A 16,357-nucleotide genomic window follows, 5' to 3' on the forward strand; every position below is an offset into this window, starting at 1 on the left:
AGAAGTCATAAGAAGATATTGTATTAAAATTGTACAATTTTGTTTTTTAAACAGTATCTATATAATATTTTTTTAAATATTTATTAAATCAGACTAAGGCCGGAGTGGCGGTGCAGCACATAAAAGTTGGCTCCATGCATCGATGCATGACATAACGTCGCCTATCATGCAGTCTACGAATGGTCAGCAAATCGTTTTCCTCTTGATCGATCTATCTTGCATGCTGTGCACTTCGTTTTCTGGTGGATCGTTGTCGAGAGAAAATGTATTACTGTCCGATATTCGGGCTACGAAATGGTGAGTCGACATCCGGGAAGGAGCGCCCAACATAGCTCTGGTCCTCTCAAGTTCCAATACTCACGCTTCCACGGGTCTTTCGATGATAATTGACCGCCAGTTTAGGTTGCGTACTTAGCCGGTAGTGTAGCCTGGGCACTGTTGTTTTTCTGACATCAGCTAGAGTGAGAGGGATGCGTGCTGTGGGGTCTTCCCAGGATGTGGTGAGGTTGACAGTGTTGAAATATAAAACGCTATGAAACGTTGCATGTATCCGCAAGCAGGCCCTACTAAAGCGACCGTGTGCCGATTAAAGCGCACTAGCCTATTCCTGGTGTGGGGTGGACTTTAAACAAATCTGACCCAACTGATCGAGCATCTGTTCACCAAGGAGGTGCAGCTCCAACAGCGTCTGTTCTGGCATCCAGGCTGAGTATGAAATGCCACCATCCCGGTGGATAGGAAACCTTGGGCCAACAACCTACTGTTCCCGAAACATCAATTTGTTCGAGAATCCGACAATGAAAGAATACGGACTGATTTTACGGCAACTACTCTTAGCGCGAAACAACGACACGAATAGGAACATGGAACGTTTTAACCTTAGCCCAGCAAGATAAGATGGCACTAGATAGGTGCGAATCCTAACTATAATCCAATGTTATGCGCCAATCGATGCTGTTGATTTGCAAGACAAAGAGAACTTCTACACCCAACTAAATGCCGTCAGAGATGGAATTCCGAAGGCTGATATCAAGATCTGTATGGGCGACTTCAATGCAAAGATCGGATTCGACAACTCGAACCACGAGCGCATTATAGGATGGCCTCATTGAAATGAACGAAAACGGAGATCTGTTCGCAGAATTCTGTGGTAATATTGACATGACAATTGGGGGATCGCTCTTCCATCAATGACCGGTTTACAAGGTCATCGGCGAAATACGTCTGCACATTGCGTGGATACGTCGGCAGGAGGAGACAGTTGGACGACGGTTTAACACACGCCAACTGTGAAACGTTCTACTCTGCTCTTCAAGTAACGGCTTAAGCGCCACCTTCTTATCAGAAGGACCGTTCCTCTGTCTAAGCCCGGTATGAGACCTTCCTTATCAGGGCGGGTCGCAAAGTTCTCGACAGGATTCAAACTGAACAAGTTGGCACACGCAATTAGGACAAACTAAGTGGAAACTAAAGCAAATGTAATGATTAAACCAAAGAAACTAATTTATAAAAGTCAACCAGAACTGAGCGGCAGAAAACGTTTAAGCTAAAAACTCATCAAATTTAAATTAACTTAAGATTCAAACTAAATTTAGGTGAATTTCTATCTAAATTCGAAATAAATATTTAATACTCCAATGGAATTCAACGAACTCTAAATAAAAACAAAATTTAGAAAGTTCTTTGCATAGGACCTTTTTCCCAAAATTAGCAATTAACCCATTTATTGTAAAAATTCAGTTGCACCTAAACCTCATCTGGTGACGTCACGCATTTAACTGGCTCATTCATAAGGTTTACAATTTTCGGATTTCTCACAGAGATTCTCATACACTTGTCGATCTGACCTTAGCTCAGCGTCGGCGAGGTGCTCCAACGACGACGTTGCATTTGACTCGAGGCCAGTTGATTTGGATTCCAATTGGAATTCGGTGCTTCTCGTCGTAGGCTCGCGCGTAGGCTGATGCAGGGTAGAGGCGTTGTTGTTGGTGGAGAGAGAGCGAATTGGTGTTGCTCTTACGCCTCACGCTTTGACGGAACGAGCCTTTCGATCGTCGATCACCAAAAGTGGATCACGGACCGACGAATCACGGACGCACACCTTGCGAACGATTGCTGAACTTGGGTTCCCAATTTTCCACCGCAGGCCCACTACTTTCCTAGCCGGAACAACCTTCGTCTAGTGCGCGTGGAAACCACGTGACCCAATCCAAAACAGGCCGCCCACGTTGGATGGGCTTGACGACGCCTATTCAACGTGATAATATTTCACTTAAGAACATATTGCATGTTTTCCACTAAGAAGGCTTACCTGAATAGTCACAATTATTTAACTAAGATTTCAGCAATTGGTCAAACTATCCGAACTCTCCAAATTTAGGAAACTAAAATTTGAACCGAATCATCAGTATATTCTAATTTTATATTAAAAACTCGCGAACTTACTTCGAATTAAGATAAAAACTAGAAATAATAAGTTGGCGTCACTTTCAAGAAAATTTCGAAAAACGATCCGATCGATTTAACTATCTCCACCAGAATAAAATGGAGAGCGTGGAAAAAATTGTATAGAGCGATTAGCTACGACGCAATTTCCACCTCGGGCTTTACTCGGTAGTTTAAAGCAGTTTTTTTATTGGTCAGCTCTGGCGAACTCAAAAAGATCTAAAAACTTTCCACTCGTTTTGACGAATTAAAAACCAAAGGAAAATAATATCAGTAATTTTCCGTAACTTACCGAGGGTTAACTGTTCGAATTAATTAATTTCGCCATAAGGTAGATGACGTGCCGGACTTGGACTCAACTGAAGCTTTCTTTTGGGCACAAAAGCTTTGTGATGAATTTGATATTTGGTCAATGAGTTTTGCAAAGAGAAATTCAATTAGGCTAGGAAAATTTAGTTTGTTACAACTGGAAGATTCCATGGTTAAACGGTCCTTCGTTGAGGAACTGACGACACGTGCTGCAGATATTCCGGAAGGTGACAGCGTGGTCCGCCATCAAGAATGCCTTCATCGCCACCAGCGTTGCATGGTTGCATGTAATATAATGGTGAATGGCTGAACGCATGGTTGCTTGTTTTTTCTTAATGGATTGAACTACAACCTTACGGGCGAGGTAGAAGAACCGCAACTCGTTAAATTTGAGTGAATATCAAGGGATTTCGCTCACTTTTTCCAATGTAGCTCAATAATGGATATCTAATTTTATGATTATGAATTGTAATGTCCCACAACAGATTATATGAGTGTTCTCCCCTACTTGGCTCTGGAGAAGGAAGTGAAACGCTCATGTCGACGAGACATGCGAGCGTGAACGGACTCTCTGGCCGAAGTGGATATTCGCCTTCTAGCGACGTCCATAGTCTAGATGCATGGTCTATAGAGTGAGGGTTCGATTCTCGCTCTGGTAAGGAGAAAACTTTTCGTGGTCTAAAAATTATCCAACGATCCACTGGGTGTTATGTGTCCTGTATGTTATCTAGGTGTTACATGTTCAGTCTGTACGACTTTTGGTCATAGACAGTGTTCTTATCTTTAAGCGGGGCGAAAATAAATGCTACGATGCCTGTGATAGATGTGAATGGTCAGTTATTGACCATCTCAACTGATCAGCTGAAACGCTGGTTCGAGCACTACGAACAACTTTTCTAAGTGCCAGCCAGACCACCACCACTTCGGCATGATTTGCCTAGGATCCGACGTTTTGCACGCGTCAATACCGAAGCTCCATCACTGCTAGAGATTCAATCAGCCATCCAAAGCATGACATCGAACCGAGCTCCAGGGGTCGATCGTATATCAGCCGAGATGCATGTCATCCGCTCAATTACTTACTGCATTGTTTATTTCGTAATATCTGGGACACCACAACTTTCCCTGTCGACTGGATACAAGATAGCTTATGTCGAATTCGTTTTTAATCCTTGGTCAGATCAAACCCGAACCCAGAATGAAATAAAGTTTTCGGCTCCATCTGTCATTGAATATGTTGGTGTGCGTATCATCGTGTTTGTTTTGATTCGAAACATAGGATCACCCAACCGGACACCAGTGCACTGCCAGTGGCCACGGCTAATCATGTCATGATAAAACGTTTAGCCCTCTGGCGCTTAAGACCACCTTTAGACAGGGGTAGGGAACTGTACCAGTTTTGACCATGTTCCTAATTTTGCCAGTTTCTCGCATAACTCCAAAAATAAAGCAATTTTCGAGGGTTTTGTCAGCTCTAGCAGGAGATATATGATATCCCTCATGCTTCCCCAGTCAACATTTTGGTACCTATATCTCTTGATATAGGTTATTATATAGGAACCCACTTAATCGTATATGATGCACAGATTGGTTATATACGTACCAAAGTGGAGGCGATATAGGTACATACGAGTTTTATTATACGATTTTTTTCCGACATCATGAGAACAGTATTACGATTATACATAAAAATATGAAAAATAAAAAATCTAACCAGCACCAAGTCTCGAACATGCGAACTTTGGATGTGCAGGCGTATACTCTACCACTGCACCATACTGCACATCTTGAACTGATTCGGATTGTTGTCCAACATAAACTACACAATTTATATCTTTACAACTGCTCGCAACTTCAACAAGCCGTTTGGACTGAAGTGGTTTCGATTGTATTACGATTCAAATAGGCATTCATTCGCACTCATATAGGATTTTGCAAGGAGTATATGTCATTACGAGTTTTTATTCACACAATTACGATTGATTTTTACTACGGTAAAAATTATCGTATACGATGCATTCAATACAACATCCTTTGACAATAATCTGACAAAGTTTGAAATACAATGCGATTCAGATTTTTGATGGACGCAAATGCGACTTTATTTGCTCTTTGTTTTACGAAATGTGGTTTACTGGGATCTTTACTTTTAAAACTGATTGATATGTTTTGTGAAAAATGTAATTTTTCAGGGTTGGCCATATTAAGCACTAAGGTAGCCAAAACCTTCTTCTTCTTCTTATTGGCATTACATCCCCACACTGGGACAGAGCCGCCTCGCAGCTTAGTGTTCATTAAGCACTTCCACAGTTATTAACTGCGAGGTTTCTAAGCCAGGTTACCATTTTTGCATTCGTATATCATGAGACTAGCACGATAATACTTTTATGCCCAGGGAAGTCGAGACAATTTCCAATCCGAAAATTGCCTAGACCGGCACCGGGAATCGAACCCAGCCACCCTCAGCATGGTCTTGCTTTGTAGCCGCGCGTCTTACCACACGGCTAAGGAGGGCCAAAACCTTACTTTGATTATTTTTGCCTTTCTCGATTTTTTTTTTAAATTTACAATTGTTCAGATTTTGAAAAGCTTTTGATGTCGATCAATAATATGAACTGATGAGTAGAATATTTGTAGTTTGGTATTTTTCCAAAATTAACCTTATTCAATAGAATGCTATAGTGGTGGATGATAAACTCTAAAATATGTATCCCACTTCTTACAATAAGAAAATTCAAAAATTGCAATAAGTCAGCATTGAATGAAGATATCTCTCTAAATATGTTGAAAAATAAAAATAACCCAGATTAATCCACCTAGCGGCGATGGTGCCTTTCTCGTGCATTTGAAAAATAGTATTTTGGCCTTATCTTCCAAACCGTCTAAGACGAATTAAGTACTGTCCATTTAATTCAGTGGAATTAAATGGACAGTACTTAATTCGTCTTAGACGGTTTAATACATTCCACTAAACGAGCTTAATATATTTTTCCCATAACTTCCAAGCTGATAGTACGATCCGGCCAATTTTCTCTAGCAAACGATGGGACAGTTCTTTGAGGAATTCCACTGGAAGTTCCTTGAGGAATTAAACTGGAAGTTCCTTGAGGAATTCCTTCAGAAGTTTCTTGAGAAATTCACCCTCAGGAGTTCTTCCGAAAGTTCCTTGAGGAATTCTTAGGGAAGTTCCTTCAAGAATTCCTTCGGAAGTTTCTTGAGAAATTCATCTGAAAGCAGGAATTCTTTCGAGGTATTTCAAGAGGTGTTTTTATGTATCTATATTAAGATGTTTTTTCAATCTTGAAATTAAATTAACACCAAATACGACTGGAGGATTTTTTGGAGGAGCTTCCGGAGAAATTCCAGAAAGAATTTCCAGTTCCTGTAGGAATTTCTGGGGACTTCTTGGATGATCTTCCGAAGGAATTCCTGGAGGAACTAGGAAAGGTATAGCGCCACTATCGAAGACAGCTGGTCACATGGCGGACATCTATGGGATCACAACACGGTAGGCTATTTTCATCGATATTGCATGCTCTATTGCTTGAAGATCTTCCTCCGGTATGTGACCGCTTGTTGTTGATTGTTTCTAGTTGGTAAGGTAGAAAAGACTCCGAAGTTAGTGCCGCTATAGCGCGAAGCTTCAGAACTTGGCGGCGATAGAGTGGAACTTCGTAAGTGACAACTGTGTCGCCGCAGTGGGAACCAGAAATTATCGCCGTGGATGAATGAATCGAGGAGCAGCCTATCTGGAGTGGTGAGATATGGTCAGGCAGGACATTGTAGAATTAAGATAATGTTACGAATAAAATAAAGAAAATAAACTGATTTGTCGCTTAAGAATAATAAACATATTATTAATAATGACCTCCTTAGCCGTGCGGTAAGACGCGCGGCTACAAAGCAAGACCATGCTGAGGGTGGCTGGGTTCGATTCCCGTTGCCGGTCTAGGCAATTTTCGGATTGAAAATTGTCTCGACTTCCCTGGGCATAAAAAGTATCATCGTGTTAGCCTCATGATATACGAATGCAAAAATGGTAACTTGGCTTAGAAACCTCGCAGTTAATAACTGTGGAAGTGCTTAATGAACACTAAGCTGCGAGGCGGCTCTGTCCCAGTGTGGGGATGTAATGCCAATACACAAAAGTTGTTAATTGGTTTGATATTCCACCTTGATAATTTATTTGGGGTGTGGCTTACAATCGAGATCCTCCTAGCAGTCTTCTGATTGGTCGTGAGTAAGCGGGCCTTTACTATAAAAGAAAAGAGAGAAATAAGAGCAGGCTTATTCCCTACTCTGAGGTTACCCTGAGGAACAATAAACACACCTTAACCTCAATCTATCAACAACTATCCGTTGAACAAATCTAAATTTACCAAATTTGTACTTTCTGCTCAGTGAGCAAAACGATTCCTCTAGGTTCATCGAATACAAAAATCAACCATGCATTTTAAAGATAATTATACTAAACATTTTACAAAGTTTTTTTTTTAAGTATTTGACGAAGAAAACGAACTAAAAGGCTCAAACCAAACATAGAACATTTTTTGCCCAAACTCATCCGTAATTAAAATTTTACGATGCAGCTAGTTGCAGCTAGTCGCTCAAAGGGGGGTTTGTCTCAAGTGTAACGACCTATACAAACCTTGCGGATAGGTTCACACGAATGTGACATAGAGGGGTAGAGGGATAGAAAATAGCCAATTTCTGCGTTAGGTCATTAATGGATCTTCTCTTACAGGAGGAGAAGAATATGAAATGTTACTTGTATGAGTCTCAGTATTACTCAGTACAATTAATTTACGATGGACCTACATTAGAGCAGGGCACACCTGAAAAAAACATTCAATTCATCTAATCAAAAAAATATATATAGCTCTTTTAGTGGAATGTATTCAATTGTCTAAGACGAATTAAGTACTGTCCATTTAATTCCACCAGTTAATTTTCGTTATCTTTGCAGATACGTATTTCGACCACAACTGTGTGGTCGTCTTCAGTGTCTTGTACTTGACTCGACTCGACCAAGTCGAGTCAAGTACAAGACACTGAAGACGACCACACAGTTGTGGTCGAAATACGTATCTGCAAAGATAACGAAAATTAACTGGTGGAATTAAATGGACAGTACTTAATTCGTCTTAGACGGTTCATCTAATCAAGTAAAATCAAGATTCTGAGATCCCGACCATGCGGAACTGGCCCGGCCAGCCGCTCCCATTATGTATGGAAATTAGTGTGGAAAACTATGCATTTCTGAATTTTTGCTCTTGGAGGTTAGGGCTGTTCGGGACCCCGAAGGGCTTTGAAAAGACATTGATTTGAAAAAAATAACCCTACTCGTATATAGGTGTATTTGAAATAACAACTGCAAAAAACACATTATTGGGTTGATCTCACCAAATTTGATTCCTTTCCAAAACCAGTCATTTTATGGTCCGACCACCAAGATCCAGGAAACTTATAGTAGTATACACTAGTAGTATACAGTAGCATACAGTAGCAGCACATACATTTCTTCTAATTTAAATCTAATCGTCAAAACGCACGACACTTGAACACTATATGGTTTATCGGAATAATCGCAATCAGAAACGACAAAATATTTGCAATACACAAATAAATGAAAAATGTAGGATTCTGTGACAGCCGAATGTTCCGAAACCAAGGATGAGCGGAGAAAAAAAAACACGGATGCTGAACATTTTAAACGTCTTCATACGCGCGCGGCACACTACGATCCTCAATAACTCCCCACCGAAATCATAAAAATCATCACCACGAATAATTCCTCTCAGGTTTTTTTTTGTTCGGGATGAACCACTGCGTCCATTACATTGAACTTTTGTAGTATACCCGTGTCATTTGTTTCGTGCATGTCTTACTGCTCCATTCCTGTTGAGAAGAAATGGAGTACACCCGATTTTTTTTTACACGGGGGATGCGTTCCGTGTAAAAAAAGTTTTCAGTTCAAAATTTGAAAATCCGTGTAAAAAAAGTTTTATGATTTCGTGACAAAATGGAACAACTTCGCAAAAATTTGGTATGGGATTTTTTTACACGACCGTGTAAAAAAAATCCGTGTAAAAACAGAATCGGGAGTAGTCGTTTTTTATTCAGATATTTCTCAAACTTAATGTGAGGCCTCTCTAGATTGAGGTATCGCTATTTACACCCTACGAGAGATCGAAAATCTCAATGGCGCGCCCCTCAATCAGTTTCGGTTTCAACAATAAGTGGGATAATACTGATTTTAACCATGCATCGGTACTGAAGTTCAAACATATGTTTGCTTCTTCTTATGAGTTCCGAATTTGTTTTTGTACAGAGATCTGATTTTATTGCGTTTGGCATTTCAGAATCTCACCTTTACACAGAGCTCTAATCAGTCAGAGGCTTTAGCAGATCCTCCAAATTGGTATCCGCTTCTTTCCTAATTAATGAGCGCTCTGGAGCTTGGAGATTCATGTCGTTGGCTTCGAAACCAGCCTAAGATTGAGTTTCGTTTTTATAATTTACTCCATTTTTGGATGGAGTCAAAAGGTGGGTCAATGATAACGGTGCATTTGATCTTGATCATCTATGCAATCGCCCGCTTACAACTCTTCGGTAGTCCCTCCTTCTGGGCCAACTTATACTCCCCCTGGTAACATTACCCATGGCACGGCAAATACTGGGTAAAGCGTACCATTGGTACTTCGCGTACCTGAAGGAATAAAATAGACCCCATCTCGCGGTCCTTAGCCTCTTACCCAGCAACTCCTATCCCTACCTCCCCGCGGTGCTGGCCGGGATACGAGCAACCTTAGGGAAGATCGGGTAACCAACCCCGGTGGGAACTATGGTCGTATGCTGACAGGGAAGGGGGGGTTTGCTCCTCTCCGGAGGTGCAAATCTTATTTAGCGTCTGTTCTCCATGTCAGGATCGGCTCCCAACAGCGTCTGTTCTCCATGTTAGGGCGGCTGATCATCGTCCGAGTGCCAGCGAGGGACTCTAAGAGAAACTGTGCACCATGGTCCACCGGAAATAAGGAGGAATGGTCCTCCGGAAATTTAGGGGGTTTGGTGTCAGGCCCTGCAAGCCAGCCTTTAAAAAATCATAAGCAACGAACAATCAACAAGAGAGTACGGACCGGAACCATCGGCGAAGACCACTGCGACGAAAAGGGACTAGCGATTGGAAACTCGGTTCGTGGAACTGCAAATCTCTCAACTTCATCGGGAGCACACGCATACTCGCCGATGTGCTCAAGGACCGTGGATCCGGCATCGTAGCGCTGCAGGAGGTTTGTTGGAAGGGATCAATGGTGCGAACGTTTAGAGGTAATCATACCATCTACCAGAGCTGCGGCAACACACACGAGCTGGGAACAGCTTTCATAGTGATGGGCGATATGCAAAGGCGCGTGATCGGGTGGTGGCCGATCATTGAAAGAATGTGCAGGTTGAGGATCAAAGGCCGGTTCTTCAACTTCAGCATAATCAACGTCCATAGCCCACACTCCGGAAGCACTGATGATGATAAAGACGCATTCTACGCGCAGCTGGAACGTGAGTACGACAGCTACCCAAGCCACGACGTCAAAATCATCATAGGAGATTTGAACGCTCAGGTTGGCCAAGAGGAGGAGTTTAGACCGACTATTGGAAAGTTCAGCGCTCACCGGCTGACGAACGAAAACGGCCTACGACTAATTGATTTCGCCGCCTCCAAGAATATGGCCATTCGTAGCTCCTACTTCCAACACAGCCTCCCGTATCGGTACACCTGGAGATCACCACTGCAGACAGAATCACAAATCGACCACGTTCTGATTGATGGACGGCACTTCTCCGACATTATCGACGTCAGGACATATCGTGGCGCTAACATCGACTCTGACCACTATCTGGTGATGGTTAAACTGCGCCCAAAACTATCCGTCATCAACAATGTTCGGTACCGACGACCGCCGCGGTACGACCTAGAGCGACTGAAGCAACCTGATGTCGCCACTGCATACGCACAGCATCTCGAGGCAGCGTTGCCGGAAGAGGGTGAGCTCGATGGGGCCCCTCTTGAGGACTGCTGGAGTACAGTTAAAGCAGCCATTAACGACGCAGCGGAGAACAACGTCGGGTATATGGGTCGAAGTCGACGGAACGATTGGTTCGACGAAGAGTGCAGACAGATTCTGGAGGAGAAGGACGCAGCGCGGGCGGTCGCGCTGCAGCAAGGTACCCGGCAGAACGTGGAACGTTATAGACGGAAGCGGAGACAGCAGACCCGCCTTTTTCAGGAGAAGAAACGCCGCCTGGATGAAGCGGAGTGCGAGGAGATGGAACAGCTGTGCCGTTCTCAAGATACACGCAAGTTCTATCAGAAGCTCAACGCATCCCGCAAAGGCTTCGTGCCGCGAGCCGAAATGTGCCGGGATAAGGATGGGAGCATCTTGACGGACGAACGTGTGGTGATCGAAAGGTGGAAGCAGCACTACGAGGAACATCTGAATGGCGCTGAGAGTACTGGCAGTGAAAGTCAAGGCAGCAGAGGAGATGACTACGTCAGTTCAGCGGACGATGGAAGCCAACCAGCCCCCACCTTGAGGGAAGTTAAGGATGCCATTCAACAGCTAAAGACCAATAAAGCAGCTGGTAAGGATGGTATCGGAGCTGAGCTCATCAAGATAGGCCCGGAAAAGCTGGCCACTTGCCTGCACAAACTGATAGTCAGAATCTGGGAAACCGAACAGCTACCGGAGGAGTGGAAGGAAGGGGTTATATGCCCCATCTACAAGAAAGGCGACAAACTGGAGTGTGAGAACTTTCGAGCGATTACCATCCTTAATGCCGCCTACAAAGTGATATCCCAGATAATCTTCCGTCGTCTGTCACCATTAGTGAACGAGTTCATGGGAAGTTATCAAGCCGGCTTCGTTGACGGCCGCTCGACAACGGACCAGATCTTTACTGTACGGCAAATCCTTCAAAATGCCGTGAATACCAGGTCCCAACGCACCATCTGTTCGTTGATTTCAAGGCGGCATACGACAGTATAGACCGCGTAGAGCTATGGAAAATTATGGACGAGAACAGCTTCCCCGGGAAGCTTACCAGACTAATCAAAGCAACGGTGGATGTGTGAAGATTTCGGGCGAACACTCCAGTTCGTTCGAATCGCGCCGGGGACTAAGACAAGGTGATGGACTTTCGTGCCTGTTGTTCAACATTGCGCTAGAAGGTGTCATGCGGAGAGCCGGGTGTAGCAGCCGGGGTACGATTTTCAACAGATCCAGTCAATTTATTTGCTTCGCGGATGACATGGACATTGTCGGCCGAACATTTGCAAAGGTGGCAGAACTGTACACCCGCCTGAAACGTGAAGCAACAAAAGTTGGACTGGTGGTGAATGCGTCAAAGACAAAGTACATGCTTGTGGGCGGAACCGAGCGCGACAGGGCCCGCCTGGGAAGCAGTGTTACGATAGACGGGGATACTTTCGAGGTGGTCGAGGAATTCGTCTACCTCGGATCCTTGCTAACGGCTGACAACAACGTTAGTCGTGAAATACGAAGGCGCATCATCTGTGGAAGTCGGGCCTACTACGGGCTCCAGAAGAAACTGCGGTCGAAAAAGATTCGCCACCGCACCAAATGTGTCATGTACAAGACGCTCATAAGACCGGTTGTCCTCTACGGACATGAAACATGGACAATGCTCGAGGAGGACTTGCAAGCACTCGGAGTATTCGAGAGACGGGTGCTTAGGACCATCTTTGGCGGTGTGCAAGAAGACGGTGTGTGGCGGCGAAGAATGAACCATGAGCTCGCCCAACTCTACGGCGAACCCAGTATCCAGAAGGTAGCTAAAGCCGGAAGGGTACGATGGGCAGGACATGTTGCAAGAATGCCGGACAGCAACCCTGCAAAGATGGTGTTCGCTTCCGATCCGGCAGGTACGAGACGGCGTGGAGCGCAGCGAGCGAGATGGGCAGACCAGGTGCAGAACGACTTGGCGAGCGTGGGGCGTATCCGAGGATGGAAAGATGCGGCCTCGAACCGTGCATTGTGGCGTCAAATTGTTGATTCAGTGTTATCTGTTTAGATGTTAACTAAATAAATGAAATGAACATTACCCATATCCGTTCAAATGGTGAATGTTATTTTTCTAGCAGATAATAGAAATTAACCATTATGTGAATACATTTTGCTTTTTGATTGTAGATTTTACGAATAATATTAAAAACTAAACAATGCATTCGGTCTATAAAGCAGGCCATATGAATAATATTTGCAGCAGCATTTTGAGTATATTGGAGAAGCAAGTTAAATTATATTAAGAGTCACCAAATTTTAAAATTTTATGTGCATGACTAATATTTTTTTTTACAAAGCTTGATTGCAAAAATATATGTGCAATGCATTGCACATAAAATTTAGATGGTAATTGAGCTTTGGAAGAGTGTTCAAAAATATTCCTAGAAGAATTACTAAAGGAGTTCATCACGAAGGAATTCCTCGAAAAAATTAGGGTTGAAATCTGACAGATTTCACTGCGGAATTCCTGGAAAATATCGCCAAGGAATGCATACAAGAATTCAAGAGAAAATTCCTGGAAGAATTTCGGCCAGGATTCTCCAAGGAAATCCTAAAAGAAAGCAAGAATTCTAGAAATATTTTTTGGAAGAACTGCTTAGAAAATCAAGGCCCATATATTTGGGGTTGAAACTAATGCGAAACTCAGAGGTTGAGAGAAATTGTATTGCCGTCTCTTTTTTCTCAAGGAAATCTTACTCATTTTTTGTAAAAAAGTGAAGCTACTCAAAATTTGAGTAGTTTCGCATTTTACGAAAATAGAGTGAGATTTCCGTGAGAAAAAAAAAGAGACGCCAATACAATTTCACTCAGTCTCTGAGTGATTTGAAACGGGTGTGTAAGGGGTGTATTGGTGCCATTAATCTGATTTATTTTGTCCAGTTTATTTACGTCTGATCGATGTCCTGAGAGTCTGGTTTTTAATTTGCTCTGAGTCATGCCTACGATGTCGAAATGTTGGACAGAATTTAAAAAAACAATCCAACAAATCAGAATGTACTGTATAGCCGAAAAATCTTAAAAATCAACACTACAGGCTTGGTAAATAACCGATAAAAATATTCGTATGAATTGCTACAGATAACTATGGAATCATGACGAATACTTATGTCTATCAGTGTATAGTGTACATGTAAGCTTATGTTCAAGCGTCATTAGTCGTGCTCTGGAACGAGAAAAAAGGAAGAAACACAAGCAATAAAAACAGGTGAAATTTTATAAGACGATATTTTTTTTCCATATTTACTTACTTATTATAGCTCCTATTTTTCGTGCCTGGAATCTTTATCTTGATTATCCGTCGATACAGAACTCATCACCGGGCTTGGTGATCATATGACTACCACTTCTGCCTCATATGCAGGAGGTCTTAGGTTCAATCCCAGGTCCGTTTCATTCATCCTACTTTGTATCTTCTCATATATTTCTCATTTTCGAGCAATCGCTAACTGAAAATGAGCATAAAATAAATTAAATATTAAAATTAATTATAAATAATTTAAAGAACCTGTTCATCATCTGATACAAAGCATCTTGATGACGAAATTAATACATTTTATGTACAAAATTAATACATAATTATGTTTCATATAAATACATTCTTTATCATGGGACACAGTTCAAAGTTCGAAAACTCTTCATTCATCAAATGATATATGCAGTGGTGCCATTTCAAGACAAATGGAAAAACTTGCTCTGATTGACCGGAAAAGCCAGCAATACAGATTAATCCAGTTGTACCGCATCAGAACCAACGTTCTACGTTCGAACTTAAGTTCCGTTTTTATTATGCAAGCATCTGATTACAAGAAATTTGAGATCATTAAGGCTTCATCAGGTTCCTAATTTTAGACAAAATTAAAAGCCATAAGCTCTTGAATTGTTCACCGCTGGGGCCTAATTATCTCACGCACTCGTGCCAATAAATCTCTCGTTGGAGGGCTTACTGTAGAAGTGAGTGTTGTGCCTCGTTAATCAACGACAGATGGCGCCTTCCTCGTAGTGTTTCCTTGCGCGATGATTCCGTTGCCCATTTTTCTAATTGGCGAAACGTGGATTCTTTCTTTATCATCGTTCCAATGTATACCGACCTTCTTCCCATTTCGCAACCGACTGACGACGAGTAACTGGAAGTCTGAAAAACAGCAGACGTCGCACCGTTGCACTACGGGACGGTGGGTGGTCATTAATCGAAGATATCTTCATTTTGGCAAATTTACATACACACCTTTCACATAAGAAAAGATAATTGGAGAATGTTTAGATAATTTGTTTATTCTGTCAGTGTTATTGGAGTGAAAAACTGGCAAAAAAATCATGTCTGTTTCAGTTTTAATGCAATGGAATATTTTTTCTCTTATATTACAAAAAAATATGTAATAATATAATATAATTTCATAATTTGGCTATTTTAATTATCCTCCGACTGAGAAAGCTACATCCATAAAACAATCATATTTTAAGTTCGTAATCAACAACAAAGAAAGTCTATGCTGAAGGTGATTGGTTCCGAGTTCCGGTCCGGACTAGGGATGGCAAATTGCTTTGATTTCCCTGGGCATAAGGCATTTTATGAGACGTTTTGCGGAGGCCCGATAATTTACTTTTTATATTTTGTTTTGCTATGATTCTGCGTGAACATTCCTTTAGGTCCGAACACAAACTAATATTTGTAACGTTTTACTTTTAATTCGTGTTTTCTTCAGGATTTCATGCTTAGAATGCAATGGTAATGAATAATCTAACGACAAACACACCCACTGATTGTCAAAGTAGATAAACACGAGAAAAACAGCTGTTTTGATCTGTCTCATAAAATGCCATGTGTTATTATCGTGTTAGCCTTATTATATACAAATGCAGAAAATGGTGGTTAGAAACCTAGTAAATGTGGAAGCACATAATCCCAAGTAATATTTGTCGTTTTATAATGCTCTTGGAAACAGTGTTCAATTGGAGGTGGGTCAGTCACACATTACAAAGGAGTTAAGACGAAAATCTGTAAGCGCGGGATTGATGAATATTTTACGTCTCCCCTCTCTTTGATGCTAATAAAGAATCCAAAAATCAAAATCGAAACATTTAAAGATTATTAAGTCTTTTTAACCACATCCTCCTACTGAACGTCTCTATAGTGCATTGGCATTGATAATTTGTTGTTCTTCGGTTGCCGTTAGCTTTCTTTCCACAAGAATGATGTATGCAGGAAGAAAATCGGTGTTTCTTCAACTGGGGGATAATGTATTACCATCTGGAGCCCGATTTTATTCTTTATATCATATTTATGCGGCTAAGTTGACAAAGATACAAGAACGGTTTTTCCGGCAAACGATTGGATTACGTGGCACGTTTCTTTTTTATCATGTCTGCTCACTGCACTGGAGAAAAAAATCACAAAAATATGAGGTCGAAAAATGTTGTGTTTGGTTTGTCGAGTATGATTAATATTGGATCATGAGCATACATCCAGGAATAGTAACCTCACATGCAAAATTGAACGCTAAAAACTTATTATTATAACATTGATA

Source organism: Armigeres subalbatus, unplaced genomic scaffold, assembly GCF_024139115.2.
Source record: "Armigeres subalbatus isolate Guangzhou_Male unplaced genomic scaffold, GZ_Asu_2 Contig1099, whole genome shotgun sequence".
Classification (NCBI taxonomy): domain Eukaryota; kingdom Metazoa; phylum Arthropoda; class Insecta; order Diptera; family Culicidae; genus Armigeres; species Armigeres subalbatus.